At 45.0% G+C, this 20,532-nt stretch overlaps 1 protein-coding gene and 2 long non-coding RNA genes across 3 annotated transcripts in view; all 3 read right to left on the bottom strand.

The window, feature by feature from the left end:
- Positions 1 to 2,897, bottom strand: part of LOC142462959 (uncharacterized) — a 13,005-nt gene extending 10,108 nt beyond the window's left edge. Inside the window, exon 1 of the long non-coding RNA XR_012787304.1 lies at positions 2,816 to 2,897. This is a non-coding gene — a long non-coding RNA (uncharacterized LOC142462959). The remainder of the gene's footprint in view (positions 1 to 2,815) is intronic.
- The window catches only part of RMI2 (RecQ mediated genome instability 2), a 703,116-nt gene that overhangs the window by 218,994 nt on the left and 463,590 nt on the right, over positions 1 to 20,532 (bottom strand). The gene's annotated exons all lie outside the window — the stretch shown is intronic.
- On the bottom strand, positions 11,638 to 20,161 carry LOC142462958 (uncharacterized). Its single transcript, XR_012787303.1, has 3 exons — positions 19,891 to 20,161; positions 18,557 to 18,696; positions 11,638 to 11,787 (listed from the first exon to the last, which is right to left on the bottom strand). It is a non-coding gene; the product is annotated as an uncharacterized LOC142462958 (long non-coding RNA).

Genomic DNA, 20,532 nt, shown 5'->3' with positions numbered 1-20,532 from the left:
GTGTGCTCTGCACAAAGCGGAAGTCCCGCCCCCGGCTTCCTCTGACCTGCCTGCAACCAATACCCTGCAGGCCAGCCGGCATTGTAAGTCCCGCCCCCGGCATCATCATTCATCCAATCCCATGCGGGCCGGCCGGCATTCTAAGTCCCGCCCCCAGCATTCTCCTTCATTCAGTCTCCCCGGCAGCATTCACACACACACACATAGAAAATACTTACCGGCCGCCGCATTCTCCTCACCGCCGCTGCCCCGCAATGCCGGGACCAGGGACAAAAACCGGGACGGAGCTAAAATCGGGACAGGGCAGAAAAAAACGGGACTGTCCCGGTTTGGGACAAATTGTCACCCTACTTACAGACTATTCACTTGAGTGGACCATAAAGTGTCTTATAGAGGGAACTCTAAGGTGTCTTAAGATGCATTAAGATATATTATGTATGTAAATCTTTATTTATATAGCGCTTTATAAAAGAGGCAATACAGTACAGAGAATTATAGTACAATAAGTGCAACAAACAAAATCAGACAATAGGAAAGGAAATCCCTGGCCTGCAGAGCTTACAGTCTTAATGCTAGATCCATGGAACTCTGTTGTGTTTACGCTAATAACGGGACATTCCTGAAATTGGTACCTGACCCTGTGTGGTAGGCAGAGACACAGGGGCAGTGCCTGCCAATATCATAAAGAGCAGTGCACTTCCTATTTAGTAGAAGTGTGTCAGAGTTAAGAGTTCAGTCCAGAGTTAGAGTCTGCTACCTGGCTGGCCCAGGGTGACAGAGAGAGCCTATATCAATTGGCCGTTGGAGAAGGGGAGCCATCAGCCTCTGAGTAGAGCTGATGCAACCTTAGTTAGGGAGGTGGACCAATTCCCCTCACCCTGTTTAGGGGGCGAGGGAAGAGATAGCCCCACCCTGGGTGCCCTTGACCTGGGGTGGTGGCAGGGACACAGAGACCATCCTGAGGGAGAGCAGTCCTGTGTGGAGGAAGACACCCTGTACCTGATTGACAGTCTTGTTGCTGCTATTCTGCTGCTGTGAATAAAGAGCTGCGGCTGCTATTAAAGATATACAGTGTGAGACTGGAATCTCTCATCCCCGAGGGGGGTGGGGGGGGAATCTCTGGAAGGATTCCACCCGTATTCCTGGGGCTCAGAGATGGAGGCGCTGCACCATTACATACATAGTTACATAGTAGATGAGGTTGAAAAAAGACGTACGTCCATCAAGTTCAACCTATGCTAAATTCAGACAACAGATACTTTATTCTATATCTATACTTACTTATTGATCCAGAGGAAGGCAAACAAAAAACCCCATTAAGGGGAAAAATTAATTCCTTCCTGACTCCAAGAATTGGCAAATCGGATTAATCCCTGGATCAACATCCTTCCCATATATACTTATTTGGTATATCCCTGTATACCTTTCCCATCTAAAAGATGTCCAACCTTTTTTTGAACAAATCTATTGTATCTGCCATCACAGTCTCCATGGGTAATGAATTCCACATTTTAACTGCCCTTACTGTAAAGAAACCTTTCCTTTGTTGCTGGTGTAATTTCCTTTCCTCCAACCTTAAGGGATGGCCCGTGTACTTTGTACTGCCCGTGGGATGAATAGTTCTTTTGAAAGCTCCTTGTATTGTCCCTGAATATATTTGTATATATAGTTATCATATCCCTTCTTAGACGCCTCTTTTCTAATGTAAATAAATCTAATTTAGCTAGCCTCTCCTCATAAGTTAGAATGTCCATCCCCTTTATTAATTTGGTGGCTCTTCTCTGCACTCTCTCTAGTTCCATAATGTCTTTTCTTAGGATTGGTGCCCAAAATTGTACTCCATATTCTAGGTGTGGTCTTACTAATGCTTTGTAAAGGGGCATAATTATGTCTACTTCCCTTCCATCCATTGCCCGTTTGATGCAAGATAAGATCTTGTTTGCCTTTGCAGCTACAGCATGACATTGGGCACTATTGCTACAAGCACCCCTAAATCCTTCTCCATCAAGGATTCCCCCAATATATCTCCATTTAATTTGTAAGTCGCCTTTTTATTCTTGCATCCCAAATGCATAACCTTACATTTATCTGTATTAAACCTCATTTGCCATTTACCTGCCCACGTTTCCAGTCTCTCCAAGTCCTTCTGAAGAGAAATTTCATCCTGCTCTGATGAGACGGAGGCATTAACCCCAGAAACCTGATCCTGTCATCCCCCATACCATCGCGGGAGACTCAGGCCCCCCTTTTTGCCAGCAGGTATGCACCACACTCAGACACGTAGCCAGACCCTAGTACAGAGGAGGGGGGCCCGATCTACGATTGGCCCAGGGAAGGGGGGCTACATTGGGAATCAATGTTATTTTTCTTCATATTAATGGGTATCCTCAAAGATAATGATATGCCAAAATGACGTCCATTAGCAAAACTACAATTGTTTCTTCACTTTTTCTGCTTGATGAATAGGGTGACCAGATTTCGAAAATGAAAAACCGGGACACCTTAAAAAATAATTTATTAAACAAATTACATCACGTGACACCCCCCGTTGCCTTGAAAACAAGACACTCTGATGCCCCTGCAGTGTTAGTGTGTATAGAGGTGGGGGCTTTGCTTGGGCCCTTCAACTCTTACAGCCAGGGCATTATTGGCCAGGAATGCCCAGTTCGGAGGGGATTACTACTTCAAAATGTATTTGATTCGTAACAACATCAAAAAACTCTAATACCAATAACTAACAACCACAGACAATGATAATCTAAACCATCAAATAAAATGTCTACGGCCCTTGTTCAAGCATGTTTGCGGTACTTACCAGATAAATCAGTGCCTGCAATCCACGACTGTATCCGCCTCTCCGAACGTCTGTAAGCAATCCAGCGTTCCTGGTGTGTGGATGAAGAGGTGAGGGACTCCCTCCTCTCAAACGGAAAAGAAGAGCAAAAAATAGAGCTGGAACATACCTATCATACAGGGATGAGAGAGAGAGACAGAGAATGAAAGAGAGACAGAGAATGAGAGAGAGACAGAGTATGAGAGAGAGACAGAGAATGAGAGAGACACACAGAGAGAGACAGAGAATGAGACAGAGACAGAGAGAGGGACATAGGGAGAGAGAGACACAGAGAGAGAGAGAAAGACACAGAGAGAGAGAGAGAGAGAGAGAGAGAGAGACAAAAGTAAAGTACTGTATAACCATTATACCGTACCCCCTAGTATTCGTGTAATCATTGTCCCACACCCCCTATTACTCACGCTTTGGCAATACTGAAATGTTCTTTTGACAGAGACACACAGAGAGAAACAGAGACACACAGAGAGAGACAGAGACACAGAGAGAGAGACAGAGACACAGAGAGACACACAGAGAGAGACAGAGACACACAGAGAGAGACAGAGACACACACAGAGAGAGAGAGACACACAGAGAGAGACAGAGACACAGAGAGAGAGACAGAGACACACAGAGAGAGACAGAGACACAGAGAGAGAGACAGACACAGAGAGAGAGACAGAGACACAGAGAGAGAGACAGAGACACAGAGAGAGACAGAGACACAGAGAGAGAGAGAGAGAGACACGGGCCTATTTAGTAAGCGTCGATAAGGCTGCGTCTATAGTATTTCAGACGGAGGGAAGGCACACACGCTGCAATACACTTGCTGAAGCCTGAGCTTTTTTATGGCTTTGCAGGGTATGCAGCGGGTGCGATTGGGGGCGTGGCAATAAATATTTGTAGGCGTGGCAATAACGTTCCGGCGCGGACGTCACTTCCCTACCTCACATCCCGATCCACCGGCATTTTTTCAGATGCAGCATCTGAAGCACTGTGCAGGCAAGAAGAAAAATGCACACAATGCGCACCAGAGATTAAAATATAGTAAATTATTTATTAATAAAACAAGAAATAACCGAGGGGGATCCAACCCCACCTCAGTACTTTCTTCTCGTTGCTATTGCCACACTATACGTCCTGACGCCAGACGGGAAGTTGGTACGCGACCAAGACGAGACGCCGGATTTACAGTGGAACCACAACATACCACAGATTGTTGGAGGACCACACTGCGAGGGGCGCAGCCTATCGAGTTTCCCGGTCATCGTCCAAAGTCTGGAGCTGTGGATTGACCACCGGATTACCACGGAGCCCGAGCCTGTCTCATACAATGCTTTTACCAAACGGATGTTTGTGAGTTTGCTATTTTTATCTTGTCCAGGAAATGAAATTGTTAAACCGAATTTACACATGGAGCGGGCGCTTTCTCTTCTTTTTTTTGTTTAGATATCTATCGAGGAGGTGGTTGTTTCCCTGAAGAGAGCTGCCAGGGCTCCAGAGGACGCCCGAATTGGATCCTTTTATGATTGAGTTATAACATAGCTATTAGAGCTAGGTTTCTGGACTTTTATTGTGTTTAGGCATAGTGTTTATTATTATTTTATTACAGCTACTTTTTAGTAATTGCACTGTTATTAATTCTGACCACTAATTCTCACTGCCATTATAATCTCTCTCTAGCCACAACCAAATTGCTATATCAGCTATATTATTTATTGGTTATACCAGGGGAGCACAAACTTTTGCAGCTCGCCCCCCTGCCTTCCCTCTGCTGGTGCTCGCGCCTCCCCCTTACCTTGATGCGGCGTCACATGACCTGCAGCGGCATTTGACGAGGGTGACGTCACATGACCCCGCAGCGTAATTTAACATACTGTGCTATATGTATGCACACACAGCTGTCTCTTACACATACAAATACTGTTTTTACATCCCTATACATCAATAGGGACCACAAAGTATCCACACACACTTTTAGTTGTGCTACAAACTCTCACATTTCCACACCTACCCACACCATTTATATCCACTCCCACTCCATACACACCTTTTGTAAAGCACTGTATATACTGTGGGCTCTCCATTCATTTTCATTCACACTGATACACATACACACTCTTTCATCACTTGCTTTCAGGAACCTTTTGACACCTCTAGGCATAAAACACATCCACACCGGGGGAAGGACCAGCACAGATAACATTCCAAGAAACACTGTTTTTAAGTATACCTTTTGCTTGCTTCATTCATTGTAACATCGCCGGAAGAAGAGATCAGTGTATCTCGAAAGCTCGCACAAATAAAAGCATTTCGTTAGCCACAGAATGGTATCATCTATTTATTTTTTGATTATTGAAGCTCGGCTAACACCGTACTGATACCTCTATATATATATATTGCGCGCGCACACACACATATAACGTTTTATCCAACTTTTTCATTTATCATTTGTAGAGAAAATGAACAATGTCGCTAGAAGTGCTATTTTTCAAAATTTAACATCTCTACTAATTAGTGTAAAATGATACTTCATATAAAGCAGGTTATGGGACCCAGTATAAAATGACCTTCATGTTTCTTATCGCATCCCAGTATATGGATACTTTCTATTATCACAAGCTGCTAACATGTGACAGGGCTCAGAGTCTGAGCCCAGAATGTGACATAATGAACATTCTCATTCTAAATTTCAAAAAATATTGTGTTGATTTCTGACCTGACTGCCGTGGTTACAGCTCAACCACTCTGTTCTACTGCATGTCACCACTTTCTGCCACAACCAGCTGACGGTGGATCTGCAAGGAGTTCAACGCTCATTGGCATCACATCTGTGGCTTGGTTGACGTATCATTTCTCCAGCTTTTTATTGTATTGTTTTTAAATAGATTATATTTATTTAGTTGAATAGATATTTATTTAGTTTAATAGATATTTATTTAGTTTAATAGATTATATTTCTAAATTTAATAAGTTATATTTCTTAGTTTAGTAAGTTATATTTCTTAGTTTAGTAAGTTATATTTCTTAGTTTAATAAATTATATTTCTTAGTTTAATAAGTTATATTTCTTAGTTTAATAAGTTATATTTCTTAGTTTAATAAGTTATATTTGTTAGTTTAATAAGTTATATTTGTTAGTTTAATAAGTTATATTTCTTAGTTTAATAAATTATATTTCTTAGTTTAATAAGTTATATTTCTTAGTTTAATAGATTATATTTGTTAGCACAGTAGATTATATTTACTAGTATTTAAGTCTCCCCCTCAGTGCCCCATTAGGACCCGTGCGCATATTTCACATCTTTTCGGAGTCGCTTATTTTTTAGACAAGGTGGTGTGTCAGATTGGGGCAGAGCAAGAGAACGCAAAAATGATGGGGATTTTCTGCACACCAAAAAAAAACAATAAGTAGTGATACTTTTACCCGTGCCCCTTAGTCTCAGGGAAGACCGGCATTTCGTCCAATGGATACAATATGATTGATGGGAAAGGGCACACGGATTTGAATAAAAAAGATAATTTATTGTGCCACAGACTACAATGTTTCGGCTGCTGGCCTTTCTTTGCCGGATTTAGTGGGTTTAGCCACTTTACCTGAGAAAGACCAGCAGGCCGAAATGTTGTTGTCTATGGCAGTGCAAGAGAAAACAGGTTGGGGGGGGGGTGGGTTCTCGCAAAGTCGCTGACCCATGGGTGAGTGTCTCCGGTGGAAACTAGTCCTGGACCCCGGGAAAGCTGTCTGTGGCCCATACAAGCTGAGTAACATGTAGAAAGGACACATGTATGTTCAGAATGAGTTAGCATGGTATTTTGAGAGGCACCATAGCAGGTCAGTGCAAGTCAGTGCAGAGCACTGCAAGGTCAGTCAATATGAGGAAGGGTCCGATGGAGGAGTTGGAGGGTCCCAGAATATCTCTTAAAGCAGGGGTGCGCAAATCGAGGGGCACGACATTTTCTTGGGAGGAGGGGCTCGGCGCTTACAGAGGCCCCTCGCTCTTCCCCACAGCATTTAAATTAAATGCCGGAGATCGCGCGCAAGGCCTCTGTAAGTTCCCTTTCCTTGTCTCCGGCGGCTTCTGGCGACAGCAACGTGGCGTCACATGATGTGGCATTGCCATAGCAACGTGATATCACATGACGTCTTTACATCAGAACGTCGGAGACAAGGTGGGGAAGGTGGAGGGGGGAGCAGGGGAAAAGGTTGTGCAACCCTGTCTTAAAGCATTGCCTTGCATACAGATCAGAGGCCAAGAATGGATATGGATATCCGATGTGAAGCCGGAAATAAGACAGAAAAGACCGTTTCGGGGGAAGAAGGTGAGTGATGAAATAGCCGTCACTGTGTAACTCTTCCAATTACCTGCAACTTCATGCAGAGAAATAGCAACGCTTGTTTTTAACGTGCTAAGCGCCTAATGGGGAATTCAACTGCTGAGAGGTTAAGGGAGTTACTAACCCAAACTCAGCGACGTTTCTGTGTCTCTGTGATAACTCCCCCAGGACATGCCTGAAAACCAGAGGTAACTCAATGTATTTTTGATAAATAGAAACATGACCTTCTGGGGTGGGGTATATAATGGGTACTGGGCCTGGTGAGGTGGGTATAACTGGTACTGGGCCTGGTGAGGTGGGTATAACGAGTACTGGGCCTGGGGAGGTGCGTATAACAGGGTACTGGGCCTTGGGAGGGTTGTATAACTGGGTACTGGGCCTGGGGAGGTGGGTATAACGGGTATTTGCCCTGTGGAGGGCGGTATAACGTGGTATTGGGGATGGGGTATAAGTGGCACAGGAGCTCTTGCGATACAGAGTATCACTGTCCCTGGTTACAAACACTTCATGTCTCCTGCAGATCAGGACACACACGAAGGTTGTGCCCTTTGTGCCACCAGACGACGAGGCAGGCTACGAGGCGGACGACGAGGCATACGACAAAGCGGGCGTAAAGTGGAACAATGAGGTGGGCTACAAGGCGGCCGATGACGCAGACGTGGTGTACGATGACCAAGGAGCATACGACAGGTGTGGCCGGATCTGCTGCTTCACCTTTTTTAGGCGGAGGAGAAGACCCCGGGACCAGGTAGGAGAATACGAGAGGTGCGGACAGATCTGCTGCTTCACCTTTTTTAGGCGGAGAAGAAGCCAGGAGCAGGTAGCAGAGGAGCCAGGGCGTAGATACAGGGGTTTTCTAGGGGCCCTGAGAAGTTGGTTTGACCGCAGGAGAGGCAGATAAGATCAGGAAGGCTGTGGGAGGGGCAGGTACTAGAGGGAGATAGGGATATTGGGCGTGAGAGGGTGGTAGAGAACAAGGAGCAGGGCCGGAGCACGGGTTTCATGCGCCCGAGGCGAAACTTAAAATTTGTGCCCCAGTTGTATAAAAAATAATAAGATAAATAAAATAATAAAATAAACAGTGGCGTAGCTATCGGGGCTGCAGGGGGGTGCGACCGCCTCAGCGCGACGCAAAATAAACATAAAAGGGCGCCAAAATACTGGATAAATAAAATAAAAATTTTCAAAAAAAAAAGATAAATAAATTAGAAATAATAAGAGGAAAAAATAATAATGATTATTAATGCGCCCCTAGGAGCTCTGCGCGCTAGGCGACCGCCTAATGGCCGGCCGTCCCTGCGAGGTATGCGGGAGGAAAAGGGGTGAATGGGATAGATATGCAGGGGGATGGGGGAGCAGGTGAGTTATACACAGGGGCACAAGGGCCCCATCACCCGCATCTCTATATACTGAGTGTGCCCCTGTGTATAACAACGCTGATCTGTGCTGCTCCATCTGATCTCACTGCGCAGTGATCCAGGGACCATCCGATCGCCATTTAATGGGTCAGGAAGGAATTTTTTTCCCCCATTGCACAGCAGGGGTTATGTTTCGCCTTCCTCTGGATCACAGCAACAAACTGCCCTTTGTGCATGAATTATCAGTGAGATCTTTATACACCCTGCATTGGTCTTCACCCCTTTGCTGCCGGAGGGGCCTGCAATGCATTGCTCTGCGTGTTACTATATCGCTCTGCAATGTGCTGCAGGCCCCTCCCAGCAAAGAGATTCATTATTTCAATAAAATACTCTCTTTAATCCAACCTATGTGTAGTGTCTTTTCAATCCGTTGTATCTATTGCCAACAGCTCAGTGATTCTTCCCCAGGATGCTGCACTAGTGTCATGCTGCCAAGCCCGGGTGTGAGGGAGATTTATAGGGTCACATATACACTTCTGCCAAAACACTAGTGCAAACAGGGAGCCCCTCTGATCTCATATCTTTTATTACACAAAACGGTATCTAAAAAGGTAAAAATAACATACATGGGATTCTGCTACAAATATCTCTCTAATTACAAACCAATTAGCAAATCATTCAGATTAGAGTCGAGCGAAAAGAAAGGGTTAAGTATCTCATGTACAGTATATGCAGTGTAGGCTGTTCTGCAGCATTACATGCAGGGGACAACGTTTAGGGGATATAAGTAATGCTGATCTCAGAGCTGACCGGCTCTACCGGCTGACCGGCTCAACCGGCTGACCTGCTCTACTGGCTGACCGGCTGACCTGCTCTACCGGCTGACCGGCTTCTCTTCTTTCACCTAAATGACCTGAATTGTGGCCCCTGTATCTCCCAATTAAACGTTTTATTGGCATATTCTTGTTTGACTCGTTCTATACCGACATTTTCTATATATTCATTGTGGGATTTGATAACATCTGTAAGATCTCTCAGAATATCACATTCTGTACGTTTGTGCTGAAGATTTTTCCATTCTCAATTTACTTAATATTAGTTTTTGGCATCAATTATTTATATCGAGTCCAAAATACCTTTATACAGAATGCTGTTCCCTTTAGTCCACAAATGCTGCTTCATTAAAGCCCAGGGGTGGCACTTTGTGCATTCTCAAACTTTTAGGCAACATCCCTAATTTCCAAAAGTGGGATTAAATCTGTGCATATTTAAATGGTTAATTTTCTCACTCAGACTCCTAAATCCTTCCCCAAATATATCCGTTTCACATAAAAGTGTGTGCGCTTCTCCTTCCGCTTAACTGGCATGTCGTCCTTACGGGCGCCACTCCGTGTAACTCCACGCTGCCCTCCAGTGGCAAAAGAAATAAGATACATTTACTATACTCGTCTGGCAGCTGCTCCCGTATAAGGTGGTTAACTCTGTATTAGGGGTCTTGGTAGACTATATTTTATACTTATGTCGGATAGATGAGGAATTAATATTCCTAACGGGTTATTGTGAGAGGCCTTAGATCTTATCCTATATGCACGCAGCCCTCGCCTCTCTGACCTTGAACACATACTTCAATCTGATTTTTTGAGACTTGAAACTGGATTTCTTAAAACAAACTGATTTTAAACACTGACAAGACTGTAACAATGGTATTTGGGACCAGAGCTAAATTGCTAAAGCTGCCAATGACAGAGCTTCAGATAAAAACCAGCTCTAATACCATCCTAGCCCCTGTTACTGGTTTGAAATATCTGGGCATATAGTTCAACTTCCATTTAACATTTGGGTTGCACATTGATACCCTGACATCCAAATCCTATGCCAAACTAGGTGTACTTTACAGGAACAAATCCTCCCTAAGGCCCTCATGCAGTAATCGCCTACAGCGATTCAGTAAGCCCAGAGAAGCTGGCGATTAGAGCAAAAATAACCGTTTTTTTTTGCAGGAAAATAAATAAATAAAATCGGCAGACGCGCGGTGATAAGCCACTTTTCGGCACTGATCGCCAGTTTTTCAAACACGCTCAATTCTATAAGCCCTGATCAGCTTATTGCGGCTGATCGCCACTTTAAAATTGCTGTTTCTTCTCCAAATTGTCCAGCCACAAAAGTTGGAAAGAAGGTGGGGTGAAGCTGCGATGAAAATAACATGCATGTGTCCCAGAGCTGATATCCATTAATATCAGCACCAGAGACCCCCGGCATGAATCCGATGCATAAAAAATGCATTTACAGGCAACTTCATTACCGCCAAGGCAATGAAGGGGTTATACACCCGTGCCAGGCTTATTGCGGGTAGCGGGGGTGGGTGAAGGTGGTATTTGGCCCTGGGTGGGTGTTTAGGCCTTGCCAGGGGGTTGCGGGATGACTTAACCTCTTCTTTAACTTAGCGGTTAATACCGCTAAGGTAATGAAGGGGTTAACCCCTCCCGCTACCCCCCCACCCGGTAGGCCTAAACACCCATCCTTGGGGCCAATACCCCGTTCACCCACCCCCGCTACCCACAATAAACAAAAATACACATAACAGCCCCACTGGCCACCTCCTAGGTCCCTAATAAACCATTACAATATTCATAAAACCATTATTTTGTTTACACCCAGGATTATTACATGGGATTAGGGCTATGTTATTCAGTGAGGGGTTGTATGTTTGTATTCGTAGGGACAGGCAAGGCCGGAGCCAGATGGGGTTCTCCTGCCTCTGTCCTCCCTGTCTCCTGACCCTTCCTGTAGCCGGACAAAGAAGAAGCAGGCACACGGTCTTACTCAAAGGAGGTTTAATATGCCATAAAGTCCAACGTTTCGGCAGTCAAGGTGAAGGCTACAAACACAAGAAACAGTCACAATATATACCACCCCCCTGATACTCACCCCTCCCCGCTCTGCCACATAACCAGGATGGTGACGCCCACCTGATGACATCAGAGCTACCATATGGCGCCCCCTAGTGACGTCAGACGTCTAGGTCTAAATCCCTGGCAATACAGCATAGAGCTGTCTTGGAGGACTGCAGCCACAGCCACACCTCTCCCCAAACTGAACACTCCCCCATGATGACATCAGCGTGACCCAGCAGTCAGGGGGGGGGAGAAGGGGGGGCGGGCGTGCACCAATCAAGACTGTACTCACAGGGCTGGACAAAGATGTATCCGTCGCCATGGGATCAGTGTCAGAGCAGGGAGGAGTGAGACACTCTTGATAGATCTGGCGAAAAAGAAAAACATACCGTCAATGGTGTTGAGCCTGGACGCCGAAAAGGCATTCGATCGTATTGATTGGTCTTACCTTCGAGAGACGCTGGGAGTGTTTGGGTTCGGAGGCCGCCTTCTAGAGGCAATAATGGCACTATACGCAGGACCCACAGCTAGAGTAAGACATCAGGGTTTCCCTTCAGAACTATTCAATATACGAAGTGTGACCCGTCAGGGTTGCCCGTTGTCCCCATTACTCTTCGCTCTCTGTATTGAACCCCTCGCAGCCCACATCAGGTTTAGCCCCAATATAACAGGAATCCGAGTGGGAGAGCAACATCACAAAGCTGCGTTATATGCAGATGATGTGATCCTAACTATCTCTAAACCGTTGACGTCCCTGCCCAATGTCTTTGAGATCCTGGGCACCTTTGGCACGGTCTCAGGGTTCAAAATTAACCAGGCTAAGTCAGAGGCGCTCAATATAAATTTGCCAAAACCAACTGAAAAATTATTGGAACTTAATTTTAATTTTCATTGGCAAACCTCCGCAATCAAATATTTAGGGGTATATATCACCAGGGATTACAATACTTTGTATAAGGCAAATTTCCCCACGATGATGAAGAAGCTAAAGGAGGATCTCAGGGTTTGGGCGGGTTCGGGATATCTTGGTTCGGCAGGATTAATAGTATAAAGATGAACCTGCTACCCAAGCTGCTATATCTGTTTCAAACCCTGCCAATCCCGGTTATTAAATCAGAGATCCAAGCCCTTCAAGCTCACATCATCCAATTTATTTGGAATAAAAAACGCCCACGAATTGCAAAAAATCTACTGACAAAACCAGTGACAAAAGGAGGATTATCGGTACCTTGCTTGATGGCGTACTATAAAGCGGCACAATTGACCCAAATCATTTTGTGGCATGCGGACCCCACAAATAGAAGATGGACAGAATTGGAGGGAGAATGTTGTGCGCCAATTGCACTTCATAACTTGATCTGGCTACCAAAACGATGCAAAAAAGGCATTGGAACGCCGCTCTGCGCAGTGGCGAACTCTTTAGCGGTCTGGGAGACATCTAAATTTAAATCTAACTTAACCACCCCCCACACATTAATGACCCCCCTGTGGGGCAACCCGGATTTTGCTCCAGGGCTGTTGAGCGATAAATTTGTAAAGTGGACACAGGCAGGGTACAACCGATTAAAGGACCTGGGGGGTAAGGGATCTATCAAGACGTTCGATTGGCTTAAAGAGGCATCAAATTTCCCAAATTCAGAATTATTTAGATTCCTCCAGGTCAGGGCATTTTATAACAATTTTCCTGTTCGTCCGGCACGAACTAATTTTGAACAGCTGTGTTCCAGACCAACGGACACACGGGGACTGACATCTCGGATGTACAGGGAGGTAGTCTGTCCGGCTCATATAGACCGCCCCCGACTACGATACATGCGACAATGGGAGACAGATCTAGGGGATAGCTTAGAGGACGAAGAATGGGACCACATATTGCAAGCTGCCGCAAAGAGCTCAATATGTGTCACGTTGAAGGAGAACGCATATAAGGTCCTAATGCGGTGGTACCATACCCCAGTGAAATTAGCTAAATTTGTCAGAGGTTATTCGCCGCTCTGCCCAAAGCAGTGTGGGGAATTGGCTGACCTTACACACATGCTGTGGTCTTGCCCAAGGGTGGCCCCGATTTGGGAAGCAATTCGAGATTGGTTGCAAGGGATTCTCGAATTAGAGATCCCCCTGGACCCGTGGCTGTTCCTCGTGGGCAGGCGGCCCCAGGACATGTCTAGAACGACACACAAATTGGTCACGCACTTCGCGACCGCCACCCGGTGCGAGATCGCAGCACTGTGGAAGCAGAATGAGATCCCAATTATCCCCAAAATTAGAAACCGAATTTGGCAAGTTTGCCAGATGGAACAGTTGACGAGTTGGGTCAACGACTCTGGCACTAAATTTCAAAAAGTTTGGGACCCGTGGCTAAACCAACCCAATATCCATGGGGTGGACACCGATACAATCTTGCATTAATATTAACAAATGCGTTCTCCTTGGATGGGACAGACAGGACGTGGACGTAGGGATACCCTAGCTAGAGCCATTCAGCAGCTACAGTAAGCAGCATACTCAGCAGCGCCAAGAAGCAGTCACCTTGATCCATCCGGACCCGTCTTCAATACACCGCAAGAACACCCCCCCCCCCCTCCTCCCTTCCCCACCCTCTGTGTCCTCCCCCCAATCTTGTGAGTCTAGTATGTCTTGTTTGTCCTGTTTTGTTACCCCTTATGATATTTGTCTGATACTGTTTTTGTTAACGGCTGTTAAAAGTGGAAAATCTGTAAAGTACGCCTATGGGAGGTGAGTTTCTGTATACTTAATTTCCACAAATAAAAAATGAAAGTTGAAAAGAAAAAAAACATGTGACTGTATACTGCTGATGACATCAGTATAATCCTGCAAAGTTACAGTGAAATGCCACATAAGAATATGCAGTACATCCGTATTTAGAATATACTAGTGTGTATACCCAAGTCAGAAATGGGTACACACAACCAGGGGGGGGGGAAGGGGAAGGGAGGATGGGGAAGGGAGGATGGGGAAGGGGAAGGGGGAGGGAGTGAGGGAGGGGAAGGGGGAGGGAGGGAGGGAAAGGGGGAGGGAGGGGATGGGGGAGGGAGGGAGGGGATGGGGGAGGGAGGGAGGGGAAGGGGGAGGGAGGGAGGGGAAGGAGGAGGGAGGGAGGGGAAAAAAAGAAGGGAAAAAAAAACACACAAAAAGGATAATCTTCCCAATTGGTAAATGCAGAGTCCATGGATGGTGCAAGATCAAATATGCCTGTAGAAAGACAAAAAATTACCTTCTATTAAGGAAGCATTTTAAATTCTGTTGCTCATTAAGACCCATACCGTTGCTGGTATTTAAAGCATGTATCCAGAATGCTTCACGTCTCAATAAGAAAGTCTCCCTATCTGGAGTGCCTTGTCTAGGTGCTACTGTCTCAATACCCATGATGCGTAAAGAGGCAACATTATGATTGTGTTCCACACAGTGTTGCACAAGAATAGAGGGATCCGTACCTTTTCGAATTACACTTTTATGTTCAACTAGCTGAGAGACCCGGCGTTGCCCGGAATTTAAATAGATAAAATAAATTTCCCGCTAGGAGGGGGAGGGGGACGACGACAGTGGTGGGGGGGGGACCTTGCTCGCTCATGCCACACTGATTTGTTATGGCTATTCCCAGAATGCTCCGCTCACCTCCCCTTCTCAGAAGCCTCCGCACCATTAACCCCCTCGGTGCGTGTCTTCTGCTCTTGGCCCCTGGCCTTTTCCCAGACTCCTCTGCTTCGCCATCCTTTGCCGTTACCCGGCTCTCCCCGGGCGTGTACCTGCAGGTGACGGGCGCTCCACTCCCCCCCCCCCCCCTTCCTGCTCAGGGATCAGCCAATGACGCGGCAGGGCTGCTTGCCTGTTCCGTGAGGTTGCCGGCCGGCAGCCAATCAGCTTGTAGTTACGCTGCCCGGGGCCGCTGACTGAAGGAGGGAGGGAGGGAGGTTAAGGCCTGAGCTGTGTCAGACGGGAGGAGCGGCGCGGAGACCGAGACACACCGGGAGACAGGAGGCTGAGGTAAGGGGAACACGGGGGAGACCTCGGGCAGTGTGTGCGCGTCCACCCGCAGCGGGAGCCACTGTCACATACCAGGCTGAGGTGAGTGAGCGCCGGGGAGGGAGGTTATGTCTGCGGAGCCCATAGAGAGATTGCCGTGTGGAGCGCAGAGGGAGATGGTGATGGTAATGTATGTAGTTGATGCGTGAATGAGGGTGAATATATGAATGTAATGTGTGTGTTGATGTTGTGTGAATGAAGGTATAAATGTGTAGAGTTTATGAAGAAATTTATTGAATAGTGTATGAATGTTGAAGGTAAATGAAATGATGATGTATATTTTTTTCAGAGGATCGTGAACATAGAGAAAGCCGGAGATGTTGTGAACGTGGTAGTGGTAATGTAAATGCAAATTAGTATAGCGGCGATTGAATAAAGTAACGAAATAAAATAATTGTAAGAATGGAAAGAATTGAAAATTGGCAAAGCGGGACATAGTGTAATGTGCATGTAATGTACATGTTGTAATTGCGTGTCGGCCATTTTAGAAAGTGAATTTACAGTTTGTAGGTGCAGGCTGGCGGTTATTTGCAAAGCGTCACATTGAAGATGTAAGTTATTTCGTCGGCCATTTTACAAAGTTAATAAAGAGTGCGTAGGTGAATGTACGGGCGGGAATTTTAGTAATAGAAATTTAAACGCACGCCATTGTTTTCATAGATATTTATTTGAATTGTAAGTTCCTTTGTCGGCCATTTTAGAAACTTAATAAAGAGTGCGTAGGTGAATGTACGGGCGGCAATTGTAGTAATAGAAATGTAAACGCACGCCATTTTTTTCATATATATGTATTTGTAGTAAGGCATAAAGGGAGAGTGCAGGGCTACAGGGAGTGTTGTTCGTAGTGTCGTCGTGTGTGTGTGCGTAGGCCATATGGTCGGCCATGTGCACAGGGAGTGTCGGCCGGCCGTTGCGGAGGGAGAATGTGTGTTGAATGTGCGCAGGTAGTGTCGCGGTGCGCGGCGGCCATGTGCACAGGGACTGTCGGTCGGCCGTTGCAGAGGGAGAATGAAGGTACGGGCGGCCATTGTTTTTGTAGAAATGTAAAGGCACGCCATAGCATGAGTGTGCGCAGGGAGTATCGCGGTGCGCGGCAGCCATGTGCACAGATACTGTTGGGCGGCCGTTGCGGAGGGAGAATGAAGGTAGGTGCGGGCATTTTTGTAATAGAAATTGAAAGGCACGCCATAGCATGAGTGTGCGCAGGGAGTGTTGCGGAGAGGCCATGTGCACAGAAACTGTTGGGCGAGACCCGGCGTTGGCCGGAATTTAAATAGATAAAATAAATTGATGTTGTTTAAAATAAGAAGTATAATTTTTAGTAGTTCCAGTTGGAGCAAACATATAAAAACAAACCCACAACTGCACTGCGTGAGTAATAAATGTAGGCCAACGACACACTGACTGAGAAACTTCTGATCTGATGCCAATAAGGGGCGGAGGCAAAATGATAGTAGGCATGAAATGACAGTGAGGAGATTCTCACAACAGCCATTTTGTGTAAAGACAGATTCATTTCTACATACATAATAATAGCATGTGAAAGCAAATAAATAACAATATGTTTAGGCATTAAATGACAGTTAGTGAGGAGATACTCACAGCAGCCACTTAATATTGTAAAATGTAGATTCCAACTTATCCCTTTAAGAGATGTAACATTCATCTACACTGGCGACACTTTATTCGAGCTCGGCTAGTCCCACGAATTCGGGTATACCCGGGTGTATTGAGGTTTGTGACTGTTTTCTGCCCGAGTGCATTGAGGTATTTTCCAGGCAGGGATTGAAGCATTTTATTCCCGCTGGCTGCAATACTGCACAGTATATATATATATATATATACTGCATTACAATTCATGAATTTATGCCATCTGGTAGACACGCGAAGCATTGCAGCCTATTAAATCCTAATCATTATTTAACAGATCAGCCGCCCGTCAGCCAGGCATGAACCCAGGCTGGGAAGGCAAACGCAACGGGGCTTGTCAGAGGTGAGGAGCGGCGCATTCTAGGTATCTGCCAGGTACATACTGGGTATTTGCTCGAATAAAGTGTGTCGGTGCAGTAATATGGATCTCATGTGATATTAGGTGAAGAAGCATGGTCTCAGGTGTGAGTGTGTGTGTGTGTGTGTGTGTGTGTGTGTGTGTGTGTGTGTGTGTGTGTGTGTGTGTGTGTGTGTGTGTGTACTCAGTTGGTAAAGTGGGCATATTAATATGTAAAGTGTGTGTGTGAAACAGGACATATTAAAATGTTAATTGTGTGTAAGTGTGTGTAAGTGTGTGTAAGTGTGTGTAAGTGTGTGTAAGTGTGTGTAAGTGTGTGTAAGTGTGTGTAAGTGTGTGTAAGTGTGTGTAAGTGTGTGTAAGTGTGTGTAAGTGTGTGTAAGTGTGTGTAAGTGTGTGTAAGTGTGTGTAAGTGTGTGTGGACACAGGGGTGAGAGTGTGAGATGAACTTACCAAGGACTCTGCAGGGGTTCTGTGGGGGTATGCTGTCAGTGCAAGTGTGTGACAGTGAAGTAGGTGTGTGTCAGTGATGTCACTGTAAGTTTTGTACCTCTTGACAATGACAGTCGGGGTGGCCACGGACCAATCACATTCACCGCAGCTAGTACCAACCTTTGATTATATATATTAAGATGAACCTTGTTTTTAACATTCTTATGGTCTTACCCACATAAAGAAGACCACATGGACACTTTATTACGTACACTACATATTCAGATCTACATGTGATTCTATTTTTGATTTTTATGATCCTCCCGCTTTGGGGGTGACTGAACTGACTACCGGTAGTCAGACTGTTACAGACCGAGCAGCTCATGCATCTAAAGTTACCCGGTCTGCCACCCTCCAGAAAATGAGGAGTTCTGTAGTTACCCTCATTATCTGCATGTATCAGGCTATCCGCCAGATTTCTCCCTCTTTTGAATGCCACCATTGGTGGTACACAGCAACTTTCAGATAATATATCATCATTTTGCAGAATATGCCAGTGTTTAAGAATGGTAGATTTAATAAAACCACCAGCTTGACTGTATATAGTGGTAAATACAAGCCCGTCCTCGTTCTTATTTTTGATAGCACTTACCTCTTTATCCAGTGCCCGGTCTAACACAGCAGGAGGATATACGCAGGAAGATATCCCCTAGCCAGGAATCAACCACACAGTTCTCCAATAGCTGGTTCAATATGATCCTTCCTGCTCGTGATTTTGCAGACCTGGACTTTCTGTGAAAAAGGTAATGCATCAATAAGAGAAGGAGGATGATGGCTATCTGCCCTTAAAATTGCATTTCTGTCTGTATCCTTTCTAAAAAGATCAGTATGTAACTCCCCATTAGTCTGTGTAAGGAGGACATCTAAAAAAGAGAGTTGCTGTGTACTCCATGTATTAGTGAGGAGGACCGGTGAATGGAGACCATTAAGATACTCAAAAAAAGATAACAGCTGATCCTCCGTACCTGTCCATATGAAAAACATCAATATATCTGTAATAGCTTTTAATATGCACCAGAAAGTCTGATTTGTAGATGTACTGCTCTTCGAAATGTGTCATGTATATGTTGGCGTAAGCAGGGGCCATATTACTGCCCATTGCTGTCCCCTTAATCTGCAGGAAGAAATCACTCTCAAATCTAAAATAATTTTTATAGAGAATGAAATGTAAAATGAGCATAATGTATTCAATTGGAACAGTATCACTATAATGGCGAATGAGGGTGGCCTTGATTATCTCAAGACCTTCAACATGGGGGATTATTGTATAAAGGCTAGACACATCTAAACTAACCAGAATATGATTAGTCCCATCACCAGGTGAGTTTTTTAATTTGTCAAGGAAATCAAACGTGTCTTTGATGTATGAGTTGGCTGTCTGTGCTATAAGTTGTAGAAATGTGTCTACAAATTTTGCAAGGGGTTGATTTAATGAATTAATAGAAGCTATAATAGGCCGCCCCGGGGGATTGTTTAAATTCTTGTGTATTTTGGGCAAGGTATAGAAAATAGGGCATTTAGGATGCAACATAGTTAGAAACTCAGATTCAGGCTCTGTTATCCACCGGTTATTAACCCCCATTTGGATAATTTCCTTAATTTCTCTCGCATAGTTAAAGGTAGGGTCCCTATACAATTTAATGTAGCAGTTAATGTCACTCAGTTGTCTGATGGTTTCAGCCTTATAATCTGAGTAATTCTGCACTACTAGGGCACCCCCCTTGTCCGCACGCTTAATAATAATCTCATTATTATTAGTCAACATTTTTAATGCTTCCTTTTCCTGAACAGACATATTGTATGTAGTCCTATGTTTGTTTTTTTTGTACCTTGCAATGTCCCCCTTAACCAGTCGTATATATGTGCTGACTGATTGATTTTTAAATGGCGGGACAAAAGTGGATTTGAGCTTGCACATTTTGGTACCTTGATAAGAAGCCGAATTATCTGTCCCTTGCTGGTCAGTGGCCAAATTAAATGTCCCTTGTTGTTCATAGGAGGATTACCTGTCCCTGGTTGGATATTGGAATGCACCGATTCTGTAGACCTGTTAGAAAAAAATGATTTAAGGTTTAATACACGTTCGAATTTAAATAGGTCAACCTCCAATTCAAAATCATTAAACAATGTAGTAGGTACATATGAGGGCCCCCTAGCTAAGACAGACATTTCACATTGATTAAGAGTGTAATCAGACAGATTAACAACCAAGGTGTCCATACTCATTTCTGCTCCGTTGTACGTAGGGGATAGGGTGATCTTCCCTTTCCCCTGGCCCCCGCGTCTAATTTTCCTTTTCCTTTCTCCTTGTCCTTGGATTGGCCTAAAAAAGGGGCCGGACTTTGGCCTCTCTGACGTTCTGTTGAGGAATGGGCTTCAGAGTCACTGGTGTGGACTTCTTGGACTCCCTGGGGTGCTCTCCCTCTTTGGTTCTTGCGTTGTTTGGGGTCTTGCTTCTGCCACGGGTATACTCTTCCATCTTTATAGTCATTAACAACTTTTTTGAATTTCAACTTCTTAAAGTGAATAAGATCACTTTTAATTTTTTTCCAGCTTGGTCTTAAGACT

The sequence above is a fragment of the Ascaphus truei genome, chromosome 11, assembly GCF_040206685.1.
Source record: "Ascaphus truei isolate aAscTru1 chromosome 11, aAscTru1.hap1, whole genome shotgun sequence".
NCBI classification, from domain to species: Eukaryota; Metazoa; Chordata; class Amphibia; order Anura; family Ascaphidae; genus Ascaphus; species Ascaphus truei.
Note: the sequence above shows the minus strand (reverse complement) of the source record. Positions and strands in the feature narration are given on the sequence as shown.